Source organism: Puma concolor, chromosome B2 (genome assembly GCF_028749965.1).
Source record: "Puma concolor isolate L17-30 chromosome B2, mPumCon1.1.hap2, whole genome shotgun sequence".
Lineage (NCBI taxonomy): Eukaryota > Metazoa > Chordata > Mammalia > Carnivora > Felidae > Puma > Puma concolor.
The window spans coordinates 48485420-48503273 of record NC_141671.1 but is presented as its reverse complement, the minus strand read 5'-3'; the positions used below and the strand labels follow the sequence as shown (position 1 = coordinate 48503273).

Below are 17854 nucleotides of genomic sequence, written 5' to 3'. Positions count from 1 at the left end.
CAACAGGAATCTAAAACACAACCTCTCTTAATGTACATATAGAAAATATATGTGCTAACCAATTTGGAAAAAAAGCAAAGTCCTGGTTGTAGGATTTCTCAAATTGTTATTATTTTTTTTTTGCAAAATGGATTCAATTATGCAAGGTTGAGTATCTCAGGCTGCTGCTTACATCATTGGTCCCTTTGAGGACCAGTCAGGGTGGTTTATGTTCCATTGGAAAGGTAGAGGCACCTGCTTCTTTAGCAGGGAACTAAGAGATGAAATGCCATACTTGCCATCTGAAGAATTCCTTAAAGTTGGAATATTTGGGGAACGTGAACCAAGGCTGCCCCTTAATGTTCCATTTCTGAAAGTCACACTTTAAGTTAAAAGTTCTGTTCTGCTGTCTCTCTCTGTCTCAAAAATAAATAAACGTTAAAAAAAATAAATAAATAAATAAAAGGGGCACCTGGGTGGTTCAGTCGGGTTAAGCGGCCGACTTCGGCTCAGGTCATGATCTCGCGGTCGGTGAGTTCAAGCCCTGCATCGGGCTCTGTGCTGACAGCTCAGAGCCTGGAGCCTGTTTCAGATTCTGTGTCTCCCTCTCTCTGACCCTCCCCCGTTCATTCTCTGTCTCTCTCTATCTCAAAAATAAATAAACGTTAAAAAAAATAAATAAATAAAAAGTTCTGCTCTGAAAAATCTCCATATATCAACAGATCATAGTATCATGGTATCTTTTTTAAAAAGAAGAGGGGGAAAAAAACAGTTCTTCATAGGAGGGGGGTTTTGCTGTTGTCTTTTTGGTATCTTAAATGTCAATGATCACGAAGACTTCTGGCTTCCCTTCATTATAGACTTGCATCGCCAAGTAGGTTATTGCTTTGATTTCAGTTCCCTGAGGCTACGTGAACAATGAAAATTCTTCTCCTCACCCAATTGACTGTAATCTGAAATTTCTTTGATCGTATGAAGTGCCTTCACTTCCCAGGGTATGAAGAATTCATCAGCACCTAAAGCCACTCATCCAAAAAGTGAATCAGAAGAGACTGTAAGTCATCTCCTTGGTTTTCTCTTTCTAGAGTTTGGACAGGCTCCACAGTCCCAGTATCTGTTATGTAACCAAACATGGCCATTGCACATTGCTCAAATGCTTCCTCCAGAATATCTCTGAATGCATGTAATGGGACATCTGCTGTAGGATCCATATACTTGTACTTCCCAATGACTGGAAGATACTTGGCCTTGATTGTCTTCTATTCTTCCGTCAAATTATAATCTCGAATATCTTCCTCTTCCTGTACCATAATTGCAGCATTGTACACTCTCTTTAGCCCACTATTTTCATCCAGATTCTGGATTTTGAAGATCTAGGTAGTACTGATACTTGTGCTATGTAACCCATATGGAATAGTCTGTCCATTTGTCAGGCTTGGTGAAGGCTGAGGGAAGAGGGGTATCTGGGGAAGTACAGGGAGTAATAAATAATTCTGTAAAGGTCAAACAGCAAGAAGTGAACTAGAAAGGGCTCAGATCAGGGCAGAACTAGAAAGGGCAGAAAAACTGGAAGAATGTTTTTCTTACATTTATATTAAAAATTAAAATTCACTAGTCTTTGAAGTTTATCATTTATGGTTTGAATTTTTCTGGCAGAACACAAAGAAAAAATTCAATACTTCTGAGTGTTTCCCATTTTCTGAAATGAATTGGGTTTATTAAAAAAATAATTTATAGCACTGAGCAGTACTATTTTCCTTAAGAAACAATATATTTTTTAGCTCTTATATTATTTGGAGTTGCCAGGTTTATTTTTCAATAACTGCTAAAAATAATAAGATGATCTGTGATTAGTAGTAAAATGTGTACATTAGTTTCTGGTTTGCTAAAGCTCTATCATTGACTAGAAGTTTGTCCCCTCATTCGCTTATTTTTTTCCTAACAGCACAACTTTGGGACTGTGGAGAAATGCTAAAAATTCAACATGGCATATTGTTCAAGTAGAAAATTTGTGGAGCATATATTCCAACTTGTTTATTTTAAAAATAAGACAACAAAAGTCTATCTTGGCTAATTCAGAGAAAAGTCATAAATAGGTATCTGCTTTGGCTATTGATCTAACAGTCTTTATGTTAGTAGCTCACATGAATGGTTTGGTTCAGAGAAATGAAACTATTTAGAGAAATGAAGTCTGGAGATCAAGTGAGTTGCCAAATTTACATTTTGTCAACTGTGTCTACTAAGCTTTAAAAACAACTTTAAATCTTCCATCTACTATTAGTATAATTTCATTACAGATAAAAATGTTAACACCAACAGCACACGTCAGCCATGTTAGAAAAAAGAACACTCTTTTATATTTAACATAACTTATTTCTGTGAAGGCCTCAATACATTGTCCTTACTTGTTTCTCATTTTGCTGTTGAGTAGTGTAAATTTCACACTGAAATATCACAAGTCCGAACACACACATTTAGGAATCATTTTAAGTGGAGTATTACCTGCATAGAGAAAACAGCTTAGCTAGAGTACATAGAAGTTTCAAGTTCATTGCTTTAGGATGCTCTCAAAATTTCATGGTAATCTACTTCCAGTTCATATACCTCAACATGGATTATCACCCTGTCTTATCGACCTCTTGTGTCCCATTCTTCTTTTTGTCCTCATTACTGTATCTATTTCCCGAAGCCATGAAGTCATTGTAATGCAGTCTCCATTCTCAGAGGGCAATTGTTTTGTTCATAACTATGTCTTCATCATTTTCTACAGAATTGGCATTCACACCTGGCACAGAATTAGCATTCAATCAATGTCCATTAAATGAATGAGTGCATCATGTTGGAAGACACCAAATCCTGTTTATGTAATAAATACACCTGTGTCATGTTTACTTATTCATGGTATTTAATCATCATTTGAAACTAAACTTTCCTGTATTTTTCTTCATACCTTTCTTCTTTCAGGTTGTATGACCTCTAATGGATACTAGATTTATAGTAATGATGATGATAAAAATAACTAGTATTTGGTGTTTGAAACTGATCAAGATGCTTCAGATGCATTAGAATAATGTAATCACTAGAGAAACCCTGAGAGGTGGGTATTATAATTACCCGTGTATAGAAATGAGGAAATTAGAGCAAAGGGATGTTAAGTGGCAATTATCCTAGTGAGAAGCAGCCACAGGAATCAAACCCGGGCATCCTCACTCCAGTTTACTTCTCAGCCATTTTATCCTACAGGCTTTCACACCTGTATTTGCTTCTGGTAACCCTTTAATTTCAGATTGAGCTATTGCCTTTAACTCTTCTTCTTCCCAAACTTTTGTTTTTTGGCAGAATTAGGCTCTTCTCCACCTGATTCTTAACACAGCCTTACTGATTTCTGTCACTCACCTGGTAAACTTTGCAATATTCTTCACCAACTCAACTGATAAACATTTGCTTCATGTCCCATTTTAGTTCCCATTCCACGTTAACAAGAGATACATTTGGTATACAGTTTGAGGCACAGTAAAAGAATGGATTCTGTGTATGTTTTAGGCAGAGATGATTTTGTTGTTGGGAACCCAAACTAAAGTTTACACAAACTACCTTAAGTGCACACTGGGAATTGATTTGAAGCAGAAAATAATTCTCTTTATAACCCAAGGACAGGAAATATGGCTGGGCATCACAAGGAACTAAAGTTGAGAAATTAAAACACACATATTTGTATAATTGTCTATATATCAAGAACCTTTCCAGAACTTCATTTCAGGTTGAGTTGGCCAAGGTCAGGGGTGTTTATTCCTTCATCTCCCTCTAAGAAAGGTTTTCATGAGTTGTCTGTGTTCCTATACCCAAGGCCACAGCTTCCTATTAAGATAGCCCTTTCCCCATGGCTCTCTTTCTCACTTTCCAGCTTCCTATAACTCCACTTTCCCCTCATGAATTCAGGCTAGATGTGATAAATTTACTTACTATTACTGGTTATTGCATTGTTCATAGTGGTCTCTTTACCCCTTCCCTCCCCCCCACCTCCAGAAATTCTCTTTATTAAACTCTTTTCAAATTACCCTACTTGAGAATGCCTTGTTTCCTGTTGGTCCCCTGACTGATACAAATTAATGATATCTAAATCTCTATAGTAAACTTTTAGAACGATTCAGATGATTTTGGCACTTTGCATTGCTTAGGAATTTTGGGAAGGGGTTATGAGTGCATTTTATATGTCCTTCCTCTGCCATTTATGTTTTAGGCAAAATGTTTAAACACTTTGACTTCTGAGAAAGAAGGGACAGACTTTTATACGTGCAGCTTCCTCCTAATATCTTCCTGAAAACTGGAGGGAAATTACAAACCTTTAAGCTGGAGATAGAAAAACTGGATATAGAGTTAAAAAGGGGATGGGATTAGGGGTTTATAACAGTTACCTTCAAGATGGCTCCAACAATCCTTGCCTCCTGTTTTGTTTTGTTTTGAGATTTATAAAAGATATTTATACACACACACACACACACACATACAGACACACACACACACACATGTATATTTATGAAGAATTGACTCACACATGATTATGGAAGCTGAGAAGTCTCATAATCTGCCATCTGCAGGACAGAAATTTGAGAAAGCTGGTGGTGTAATTCCAGTCTAAGTCTATAGACCTAAGGACCAGGAGTCCTGGTCATAAAAGTCCCAGTTTGAGGGCAGAAGACTCATGTCCCAGCTCACCAGTCGCTTGCCTCCTGTTATTTATCTTCTTGTGTGATCTCCTTAACTGAATTAGGGCTAGTTTCTGAGACCAGTAGAATACTATAGTGTATGACTTCCAAATCTATGTCACACAAGTTATGGCAGCCTTTCCCTATAATTCTGAATCCCTTGTTAGAAGTAAATAGCTGCAGTATTTTAAGGACTTTCAAGCATCCCCAGTGGAGAGGCCAATCAGGAGAACAAATAAAGGTTCCCACCAACAACAAAACCAACTTGTAAGTCTATGAATGAGTCAACTTGGAAGCAGTTAAGTCATCAGAGACATAAATGCCTGCAGCCTGCAGATAATTGCATCTGACTACAATTAATGAGGAACTCTAAACTAAAATTGCTCAGTTAATCTGTTCCCAAATTCCTAACCCCCAGAAATCATGAGAGGTAGTATGTATTGTTTTAAGTCACTTACCTTTGGGATAATTCATCACAAAAAGCAAAGAACTAAAATAAAGCTGAATAGAACAATGTATACTGATTTTCATTCCAGATTATGGAAGTCAGGAGGACAGAATATGTGACCCCAAAACGTGCCACTTTGTCATGTGGTTTTGAGCTGAAGGCAATTAAGACCCATTAGGCTCAGGAAAACCTTTTCTCTCTCTTAACTGCCTAAAAGAATTTAGATAGGCGATCTATAGCAGGAAGAGAGCTATTACCTTAGATAAATTTTTATATCAGAAAGAGTTATTTTCATGGGCAGGGCAAACATCTGTTTACCAAACATTTGCTTTTGTCATCTTCCTGTGAATTGTCTTCTTTCCCTTTGAAGCCCCAGACTCCTACTCCCTTGTCCAAGGAGCTCAGGAAGGAATATAAAACCTCAATTGCCTATGAGTCTCATATTTTTATGGGGCTCCAGTACATATGAAATTTGTTTTGTTCTTGTTAATATGTCTTATATCAATGTAATTATTAGACCAGCCAAAGATGCTAGAAGGGAAAAAGGGAAAAGTCTTCCACCCCTACAGGAGCTATAAATTATAGAACAAGAAGGGGAAAATTTCAAAGGGCTGTGACATCCAGAAGGTTTATTAGAATCAAATTCAAAAAATTAATTTGACTTTATTCTGTGTGACAAATATTTGGATTTCACAGTGTCTAGAAAATTTTAAATGGGTGGGGCCACGTTTCCAGGCAAGTCTAGAGTCGTTGAGTCCTTGCAACATAAAAGACTGAAGCATAAATACAATTTTCCTGAGTGATGTGAACAAGTGATTTGCCTCAAATGGGTCTTTAGTAGGTAAGAGTTCAACCATGGGGGAAGAGAAGAGAGAGGAGATCGGGGCCAATAAAAAATGGGAGTGAAGTCTTTGAATTGGAATTGTGTGTGTGTGTGTGTGTGTGTGTGTAGTGCAGTCAAAAAAGGCATACATGGAAGATATTATGAGGTTGACTCTTGCCCTCAGGTGTTACATCCATAATGTGTGTATCTGTTCTTGTGCAAGCACCATTTTCAAGTCATGTTTAACACATAGATCCTTGTTTCTTACTTTTCTGCAGTTATATGTTGTTTTTTAAGAAAATAATTGATTTTTTATAGTTTTTTTTTTAAATGCATATATTTGAATCAACATTATGTGCTTACAAACACATTAGTCTTCATCTATCTCTTGAGGGTTTTCTGGGATAGTTCCAATTAAAAATATTCCATCATGTTGTTATATCATATGTTAGACCAATGTGTCTTGATTTTTTGTTTTAGAAAAAAAGCCACTGCAGATCATTTCTTACTATGCTGAGAAGCTTAAACAGAAAAAGAACAATGTATGAAAATAGGAGAGATGTGAGCAGAAGCAGCCAACTGGCATCCATGTTTGGGGCTCACATGCAAATCAAGTTATTCTTTGCTTTCCAACACTTCCCAAATTCCTTTAAAACCATATTTGAAGCTGGATAGCAACTCTATATGAAGACATCAGTGATATAAATACGGACAGCATTGTGTTGGGTAGAGCAATGCCAGGAATTGACAGGACCAGCAGATAAAACCAAAGCAATTAAGTTTCCATAAACACTTGACTTGGATTGAATCAACAGTCTTCTTTATAAATAACAGTGTAGGAAGACATAAATGACAAATCATACATTCCCAATATATAAACCATGCTGGTTTGATGAAGAAGCAGAATTCTTTTCCAGCTTTCTTTTTACAATGTGGGAGAAAAAAAAGTGGCTCAGTAATTTGTGAGTTTTACTTCTGAAATCATCCAAAATTTTCTGTCTGCAAAATATTAAAGGATTTATAGATGAGCTCTGGTGTGCTTCCAGCTTAATACAATCTCCCATTGACAACAACAAAAAAGTATTTGTATGGCTACAGTGAGTGATTTTTGAATGGTTAGTCCTCCTTCCCTACAGACTGTTTCCCAGGGATTCATTATGAACTCTTTGGCAAGACTGGAAAATTTAGTCTCAAAGAGCCTCCAATCTCTGTTATTTTTATTTCATATTCTTTTGCCTCGGCACATAATACAAAATAACTCATGACTATACACTTTTTATCTTACTTTGTCCCCTGAAATATTCCACAAACCTTTCTCAGGAAAGATCTGAGGAAAACTTTATTATTAAGTAATAATGTCTTCTTTCTTCCAGGGAACAAAGCAAATTCCACAGTGGGGGAGGTGGGGGGAAGAAAAAAGAAAAAGATCCTATAATAGGAAAAGATAGGATAAAATTGGCAGAGAGGGAAAGTTAGGACCTGAGGTCCCTGGGAGGAAAAAGATATATTTTGAAACAATTATGGGAATGTCTGACCACAGCAAACTACCCCCCTCCCCCCACCAAGGCCTAAGGTCCCTCTTAAGAATGTAACAGACACCACCTACTCCCCCTCAGGTTTCTCTCAGGAATTAACAAAAGACCTGACTAAAAGTAAGTAGACCATAAAATCTATGACTCACAAGGAAAGGCATGGCCATAGACAACCCCTCATTCAATGGAAACGAGCCAATCAGGAATGGACAACCCAGCAAGAGTTGTCCAGCCATTAAGGGTAGAACCTGAGAATAAACAAGGGGGAAGGGAAAGAGGAGCTGACAAGAACCTTATAAAACAAAGACCCTTGCCTATAGTCCTTGGGCATTCACTTTCAAATATCTCTCTTGCTAAAGAGAACTTTCATACTATTCTTCTTTTCTGATCTTATACTCTAATAAACTTTTACCAGCTGCTCATTTTGTGTCTACTTCTCCGTTCTTCAAAGCACGAGACAACGAATCCCAAGTATTGTGGTAAAAAAAAATCCCGCAACAATACCAGTATGTGATGTAGATAGCGATTTCAATATAAATGGCCACCCACTCATATTTTCAGAATTTTCAGATAACAAATTTTCAGAATAATATTTCAGAATAATTTTCAGAATAATAAAACAAATTTTCAGAATAATAAAACATCTGATTACATTAGTTGCATAGTGGTTTTTCTCCTCTCAAAGATTATTTCTGTCTGTGCCATCCTTCTTTGCTGTTAAAGTCCTATTTATTCATCATCATCTAGCTCAGATAAAATCTGGAGTACTTAATATTTTACTATTTAGTATGTAGCATAATAAAATTTAGAATATCCAGACTTTTCAGTTAGTTGTGGCTACATAACTTCTGGGCAAATTTCTAATAGAATGCTCCCATATTGCATGTGGATTTCCTGTTGGACAAGAAGATCCTGAGGAAAGCGGACTATTTATCTTTTCATTCCCACAATGTCAAAGTGCCAGGCATTTATAGTGTAGCTGCCATAAATGCACTGAATATACTATTTGCAGGGACTAGACTGCAGACTTCATGAGATTGTGCGGTTTATGTTTGGTTATTCTATGTATCCTCAGTGTCTAAAAGAGGACATGATTCCTAGTAATGCCTCAATAAATATTTATTGAGTGATTGCATGTATGAATGTAATAAAGCTGATAAATTTCTTCCCTTATCTGGGCCATGGGGCTTCTTTCCATTTAAGTATCTGATTGTGGCTTTGTTATCTGATTGTGGCTCCACTGAATTATGCAGCTAATCTTTGCAACTCCTTCAACAGGAGGAAGTTTAAGATGGGTGAGGTCCATTGATGACGTTGTCTGGATTCTAAACTAGAAATGCCTCCACAATCATGATTTGCAATCTTCACGGTCTTTAGCTTTGTTCTGATTATTATACACTCACCCTTTGTCTGCTGTAAATTCTCGGATCTCTTGTAAGCATTTTCCTTGCACTGACTTCCTCATAGAGCAAATCTTCCCTGCAGAGTATTGTTTAAAGCAAGGGCACACCATGTAGCCAAATATCCGGTTCTCATCAGGACACTGAATTTTACAAACTGTACAAACTTGGGTAAGTTATAAAATGTCTTTAAGTGTCAGTTTACTTATTTGAAAAGTGAGGTTAATGACAAATGAGTACCTAATTGGATTGTCATGATGTTAAATAAGAGATTATATGCAGTCTTATCTTAACACTATCCATTATAATCCAGAAGGAAATGCTTATTATTTCCATGCTTTTAATAAGGGGATTAATATACTTAGACATACCATACAAATATAAGGTAATATTACTAATTCAGATCATTCTCATAAACTTCTTGTGGCAGTGCACAAAGACACTATTTTTCATGGAGGGCCAATTACCATCTAGTTACATAGATCTTAAAGAATGAAGGTAGATATCTCGTATTTCAGAAACTATATGACACTGTTGCAAAAATAATCAGGCAGTCATATTCAAAAGGCAGTGGCCTCTGTCTCTTTTGTAATTGAAGGCAGGCTAGTTTCAAATTTTACCAAGGGGAGTAACCAGGCATTTCATGGGTTGCCATAAATCAGGTAAGTGTATACCTGAATCTGTTTGTGTTTTCCATTATATGACTTGAATTACTTTGGTTCATATCTATACTTGTACCTATGGTTCTTTGTCTTAATTACTACAGCATTATAATAAATCTTGATATCTGATAGTATAAGTCTTCCAGCTTTGGGATGTTTTCATCAGTGTTGAATCAAGTTTATACAAGAAAATAGCTTAATGACTCATGATTTTGGGATGATTGAAATTTCTTAAATAGGATCTCTCTTTTCCTCTCTCTCTCTTTTTTTCACTCACACATGCATAGACACACATTAACCATAAAGAGAAAAAATAAACAACATATTTAAATTAAGACCTTTTGTTTAACAAAAGATACCATTAATACTTCAAAAAATAATCCACAGACTAAGAGAAGATATTAGCAACACATACATTTGACAATTACTTCATGTATAGGCTGCTTTTAGTCAAACAGGCTTGAGCAATGGAATGTAGAAAGGGCCATAGTGACCAACTGGCTGAATACAAACAGGTCCATCAGGTGACCCATTTCAAAATATCCTTAGGCCCTAACTAACCAATGGGCTACTTACATCTAGGCACAAATAGCAATAAAGGGAAGATTCCATTAGTTTCACTACTTCCTCATCTTCCCCTTTATTTTTTTTATTTTTTATTTATTTATTTTTTATTTATTTTTTAATTTATTTTATTTTATTTTTTGAGATAGAGACAGAGCACTAGTGGGGGAGGAGCAGAGAGAGAGGGAGACACAGAATCCGAAGCAGGATCCAGGCTCTGAGCTGTCTGCACAAAGCCTGAGTGGGGGCTCGAATTCAGACTGTGAGATCAGGACCTGAGTCAAAGTCTCCCACTATCTCCTTGCAAACAGTCTCTTCTCCACTGTCCTGCCTGCTGCTTCTTTGTGGTGTGTTCCATAAACTATCTCCTTTGTTCTGCCTTGAGTGAATTCTTTAACCTCCAACGCCATTGGCTTCCACCCGCACATCACCCCACATCTGGGGTCCCCATCTGATCAAGAGATACCCCATTTAAACACCACACTTTATATCAAGAACATAGAATTCCTATAAATCAATAATAATAATAGTAATAATAATGACAGCCAACCTAATTATAACAGCAGGCAAAAGCTTTGACAGAGACTTTATGAAAGACGGTATCAAAGTGCCTGATAAACATACAAAAATATGTTCAATATCATTAGCAATTAGACAAATACAAATTAAAAACTGTGATAAATACTATTACAAAACATAATAGATCATTTAAAAAAAAAAAGCTGAGACGACCAAGTATGAGTGAGGATGTAAAGTTGATGGAAGTATAAAAGTATTAACTTCTAGAACTCCTTTGGAAAATTCTTTGATAGTACCTACTAAAAGAAAACATATGTATACCATATAACCCAATAATTTCATTCTTGGGTATATATCTGCCTCCCAAAAAGTGAATACTAATATGTACCAAAAGACCCATGGACAAAATGTTTATATAAGTTTTATTCATAATAGATTTAAACTGAAAATACATGAAATGTTCATTAATAATAGAATGGATAAATAAATTATATTGTCTGCATACAGTAGAATACTACACAGCTATTAACAAAAATAAGCTTTGCATGCAACATGAATCAGTCTCATAGGCCTATTAAGGGGAAGAGGTTAAACACTAAAAATATATATTCTACCTATATGAATTTTCAAACTAATAAAATTAACCCACAGCTCTGGAAATCAGAATGGTTTTTACTCTTGGGACTTACTGACTGAAAGGGGGAATAAAGGATGCTCTACATCCAATAATGCTAAAACTACTATACTTATTGATTTGGGTTGTGGTTACACAGGTATGTACATATTTACAAATTTATCAGTCTGTATACTTAAAATTTATGTACTTTACAAAATGTAATTTTTACCTTAGTAATTTTTTTTTAATTGACAAATTCACAGAGGCAAAGAAAAAAAGATTGATGATATGTTCCTTTACAGAGCTTATTCTCCCTACATCTTTGGTTCAGGAAAGGAAGGGCCTCTTTGTGTAAATGCTTTCTGGGAAAGTCATGGTCTAGCCAAGTTAATATGTGAGAATATATTCCCAAGGGCTTGCTAGAGGGCAGTAATCAATTCTCAGCCTTTTCCTTCTACTAAATATTAACTTGCAAATATCCACATTCTGCTCATTTTCTGCTAGGAAAACTTAAATATAAGAAAAATAATTTAAATAATCAGTATATCAATTTTCTGGTATTATTATCTAAAAATATTTTAAGAGTTTTGGCTTAAAATTATCTATTGCATATAAAATAATTGTGTTAAGTAGGTTTTGATACTGAAATCAGTGAGGTAATATTTCTGCAGCTTCCATAATAGTTCTGTTCAGAAAAGGTGCACTTCCTTGGGTATGTGTAACTATAATTCCTTGGTTAACATGACCTACTTGGTCCTGAGGTTTGCAGCTATCCAGGCAATGGGGAATCATTTAGACCATTCTGGAGTTTAGCACTGATCCAGGCCCAGCCATCAATCTGATCTAATTCTCTAGTGAATATGCCTCAGTCTGGGTCCCCAGACCCTCTCACCCTGGACTCACTTATTTCTCCACCCCTACAACCACTACTCGACCTTTGAGTCATGCTCTCCAATTCTAACCTCTATGTCTTCACCTTTGTGTGGGATAACTTTTGCAGGATTCCCTGTTTGCCCAAATCTCTGCCTATTGTCTGCTGTTTCCAACCCTTTAGACTGACCCTTGAACTCTATCTCTGAGGTCTAACCCAGGCCCCAAAATCTGTACTTCATAATAATTCTTGGCTAACAGATATAGTTTCATAATTACCTGGATTCAATCCTTATTAAAAAATGCTTAATATATTACCAATGTCTGATTATTAACCTTTACCTTCATGTTTTGATTCAGTTGCTCCAAGTGCATATTTGACTCTTCAATAAACAAAGGTATCCTCCTTTTTTCCTTGTAGCCTCTGTTCTCTGAAGAATTGAGTGTGCACATTTTACCTATTCGTAAATCTCAAGCCAAAACTTGGGGTCCAAGATCTGAGGGTTCTATTTTAGCATTACTCTCCAGTTTAGTTGTCCTTAACTTTGAGTTTGCCCTTAACTATGCCAAGTAAACTTAGTCAGACAAAAAAGGACAAATACCACATTATTTCACTTTTAGGTCAAATCTAAAAAACAAACCCTAGAGTCACAGACACAGAGAACAGATAAGTGGTTTCCAGGAGGAAGGTGGTGAGGGGCAGGTTGGGAGGGTGAAATGAGTGAAAGGATTAATCAGTACAAATTTCCAGCTATAAAATAAATAATTCCTAGGGAATAAAGCATAGAGAATATACTTAATAATATTGTGTTAACTTGGTAAGATGACAGATGGTAACTAGACTTATTGTAGTGATCATTTTACAATGTATACAACTGTCAAATCACTATGTTGTACACTTGAAACCAATAAAATATTATATGTCAATTATACCTCAATAAATAAATAAAAGATTTTCAACACAGAGTCACCAAGGAGCTGTAGCTAGTTATTAATAAATTATATGCTAATGAAAAAAAACCAAAGCTCTTTGAAGGAGCCAAAAATGCTAAAATAACGATAATCCCCATTGACACTAATTGTCCCGTGATCACTCTCAGGAGTCACAATAGTTATCTTGTGATTGCTTTCAATTCTTGCGTGGGTTACAAATCCTGGCTTTAAATCATCACTACACAATATTGTATCAAATTCCTTATGCATCTTATATCATAGAACAATGGTTTTTTCACCCATTTATGACAGAAGAAATATATTATATTTGTATGTAAAATATCCAGGTTGTATTTATACATTTACAATAATATGGGTAATGCTGTATGTTTTCAAAGGCCTTTTATCAGAATTAATTAGAAGCCATTTACAAAATATGATATGCTTTTAAACTTGGATTATGAAGCCCATTAAGCAGATTGCAGCATTCTGAAAAAAAAAAAAAGTAATTAAATTCTAAAGAACTGGTTGTGTTACATAGCCGTGATATGCCATCTGTATCTCTGGCATATTGGACTTCATTCTAAACAAAAGGAAGTTGATTTTAACAGAACTTGTGTATTTGCCAGCATCATAGATAATAGGAGAGCCTAGGATAAAATGCTAGTATTTTAACTCCAGGATCAGTATGAGTTTTATTGTATCTCAGTATAGTGAACTGACAGATTATGCACACACGTGTGTGTGTGTGTGTGTGTATGTGTGTGTGTATGTGTGTGTCTGCATGGGCATGTGTGTCTGAATTAGCCAATTTTTCACCTGTACAAAAATTAATTCATTTATTAAATATTTATTAAACACTATTATATATCAGGTACACTTAGAAATAAAATTAGATTTATGTCATCTTAAAAAAAATTCCAAAGATTTCAATTGATTTCAATTTTGGAGCACAAATCCAATGGTTACTCATGAAAAAAAATCCTAAAAATGGCTTGGTGCTTATGTTAAAATATACATAAGTAATAATAATAATAATAATAATAATAAATATATAAATTGAAATTCTGGGAAAAATAGGATACAATATTTTATACAAATTATTTGTTTACGAGGAAATCTAAGTACTAAATTTGTATATAAGGAAAATAATACTTGAAAGACTAAATGTAAATGGCCTCAAAACAAACAAGTTGTTTGACTGGTGTGAACCAGATATTTTTTTTTAATTTCTTAAACCTTTTATAACAGTGTTTTTGTGGTATAATTAAGGTACGTCTTAGTGTGTACTCAAGCAAACATCATAGCAATTAAGATAATGAGCATACACACCCCCACCCCAAAATTCTCCTCAGAAAATGCAACAACAGAAGTTATAGACAGCTTCATAATGGGGACCAACTGGAATAATAACACCTCAGTGTGGTGGGTACAAATATTAATGCATAAAATGTATATATATTAATGTATACATATATTAATGTATATATATCAACTTATTATACTGCAGAAACTCCTTTTATTTTATTTTTTCTTCAGTTAACTCAGGGGGAATATGTTTTACTGGAGTTTTTAAAGATTATGTAAAAGATTATTTACAGAATTCCCCTCATATCATGTTTGGCAGTGGGTGGGGGAAGGTTGAAAGCAATGGCCAATCATTATCATGTGTATAATTCTGCACAAATCATTTAACCTGTTCTTTGAAAGTTTTGTTTAAAATGAGAACTGTTAGCCTTTTCTGCTTTCAACCCAGCAGGACTGATTCAGAAATAAGGTTGGCAGATTATTAAAAGAAGGTGTTAACCAAATTTAATAACGTACATTTGCTAAATTTAATAACCTAGAGTCAACTACCTTATCAAACAGAAATAAAGGAAAGAGTATATTAGCTCTGATTTTCCTGATCATTCTCAGCAGAGTGATCATATACACAGAATATTTGTAAGTCATGCATATAAATTACCAGTATTATGATCACATCTCTTCTCTGTGGGTAATAGACAATTCAAATATAATCCTGTTGTGTTTTTATATCATTTTCCTGTTGCTACTGTAACAAATTATTATAAACTTAGTGTCTCAAGACAATGCAAATTTATTATCTTACAGTTCTAGATGTCAAAAGTCCAAATGGGTCTCACTGGGCAGGCTAAATCAAGACTCAAGGAGGAAGCACCAGGGGAGAATCCATTTCCTTGCCTTTTCTTACTTCCAGAGAATGCCCACATTCTTTAGCTCATGGTCTCTTCTTTCTTCAAAGTTAGCAATGGGTGGGTCCAGTCTTTCTCACGATCCATCACTGACATTGATTCCCTCTTCCACATTTAGTACCCTTATGAGCTCACACGGATAGTCCAGGATAATCTCCTTACTTTAAAGTCAGCTGATTAGCAGTTTGGATTCCATCTGCTACCTTAATTCTCTTTTGTCATGTAATGTAACATATTCAAAGGTTCAGGGGATTAAGACATGAAATCTACCATGCTTCAAATCACAGTTCTGTTCTCCTCTGTTGGTTCCACTGACTAACATATTCAATTTTGTTCTGATCCTACAGGACTCTTTTTGCAGAAAATGCAAATGTACTGCAGAAGTGGTTTGAAAAAAGCTTTATTATAACACATTATTCTCGGAGTTGACAATAACCTAAATTTATGTTTTCTTTTCAGGCATGACAATGAAACACTTCTTGTATTTGGCTGCCACTGCTGGTTTCCTGACTATTTTGATTGTAAGAGTGTGTGAGGATTATATGTTTCATAATTACTTTCCAGGAAAGGATAAGATCTCCTCCTGTAGAACTCATTTCATTATAGACATTGTTGTGTGGATGCTATGCCCTTTACTCACCTCTGTCTCACCATAGACTCTAGCATGCAAGTACCACTCTTAATTTCGTATTGCAGGGAAAAGAACCAAAGCATAGGGAGGTGAAGTCATGTGGCCATTGTCAGAATACTGGCAAGTGGCAGAGCTTGAAAGTAAACCTAACCAGTTTAGCTCCGTGGGCTCATGCCAATTTCATTTACAGCCCCTCTGGATGATTAAAAAAGCTGAGAATGTAGAGCATATAGTCAATCCATGCATTTTCTATGACTAAATGGGAAAAAAAATTGTTTGGATTTTGTTTAACCCAGAAAAAGTAAGTATTTCCATATCCCGATTGAACTATTTGATTTGTGACTATAACAAGAATTAAATATATCAAAATTAAATATAAAATGAAAGGTGTGAACAGCAAGAAGAGAAGTGTGAGGAACTGTAAGCAATGGAGTCAATATATGAGGTCTGCATCCTACTACTTATTAAAGGCAATAACTTCAATATTACAAAATAAAAACAAAACATTCAATGGTATAAGGTATAGGGCCTTAGGATTTTATGATCACCCAATAATATGTATCTCTATATAGCCTCAATGATATTTTAAAAATTACATTTTTTAACATATCCAAAATATTTTTATGATGAGCACACATATGAGTGATTTCTATGATTTCATGGGCTAGCTCAGAGAAGTCAAGATTGGAAGGCATCTAATTTTATAAATGAAAAAAAATCTATATACATCAGACCATTGGGGTGCTGATTTGGGTCTTATTATTCACACCTCTTCCACAAAGAGAAACCAGGTAGACCTCTTGTCTAATACTCAATAATGCTCTAGTAAGTTGGAAGTAGAGTCTTAAAGAAGAGTTCTCCTTCCTTCTCTTTGATTATCTTCCCATTTTACTTCCACAGTATGAAGGGGGAATATTCACACTTCAAAGTAAGGAAAACCTAAACATAGCCTCCATCAGAGGGAAAGAAGAAAGGCAGCAAGAACACTACCTTTGCCTTTAAAGCATAGTCTGGGTTGGTTTAGTCTAGGTCACTAGGTCATTTAGCTCACGTTCTAGGAGACTGCCTGGCTCAGGCTGCCATGTGAAAGAAGGAATCAGTATCAAAGTTAAAAGCCCAGATCAAAAAGCAGGTAAGTAGAACCCTTTCCCGTCAAGGCAACCAGAGCCTAGTCCATTTACTGACCAACAATAAAAAGGAAAAATATGAAAGGGTTGAAGGCATTGATAAAACAACATGTATACATTCTATAGAAAGATAATTATTGGAATATTTGCATGTAATTTTACAGAAAATTTGCTCAGAAAACTAAGGCAAAATTAAAAAATTAAGAATTTTTTAAAGTTTATTTATTTATATTGACAGAAAGAGAGAGCAGGGAAGGGACACAGAGAGAGGGAGAGACAGAATCCCAAGCAAGTTCCATTCAGAGAGTGAGGAGCCTGACTTGGGGCTCAAACTCATAAACTGTGAGATCATGACCTGAGTCAAAATCAAGACTAGGATGCTTAATGGACTGAGCAACCCAGGTGTTCCAAGGCTTAAGAATTTTAAAGGAAAAAAAAAAACCATAAAACAAATTAAGCCCCAAACACAAATTCATTACATAAAATTTAAACATTAAGCCTAGCTGAAGTAAAAAACAAACTGCTCCTCTTTGTCCAATGAAAATAAACAGTATGATATATTCCCTTTTTAGACTCCAAGTAGAGACCAAATAGACTACCAGGCTTGAATCTTATTTTAAACTCCCCTTCAATGTTAGAGTTTACTGAGATAGTAGGCATCTACTTGGACAAAAATCACTTTTTACTGAGATATAGTTTTCTGTGAGAATCTAGTAGATGTTACACAAAAAGATCTTTGTAGGAAAAGTACAGGAAATCGTGATCAGGTAATAAGGAGATCTGATCTTGTCTGAGGTAATTAGAGACTTCTCTTGGAATGAGGTGGTGGTA

At 35.4% G+C, this 17854-nt stretch overlaps 1 pseudogene; it reads right to left on the bottom strand.

Moving 5' to 3' along the window:
- Window positions 1-793: 793 nt before the first annotated feature.
- Window positions 794-1295, bottom strand: LOC112862513 (tRNA-splicing ligase-activating factor archease pseudogene; annotated as a pseudogene).
- Between the last annotated feature and the right edge of the window lie 16559 nt (window positions 1296-17854).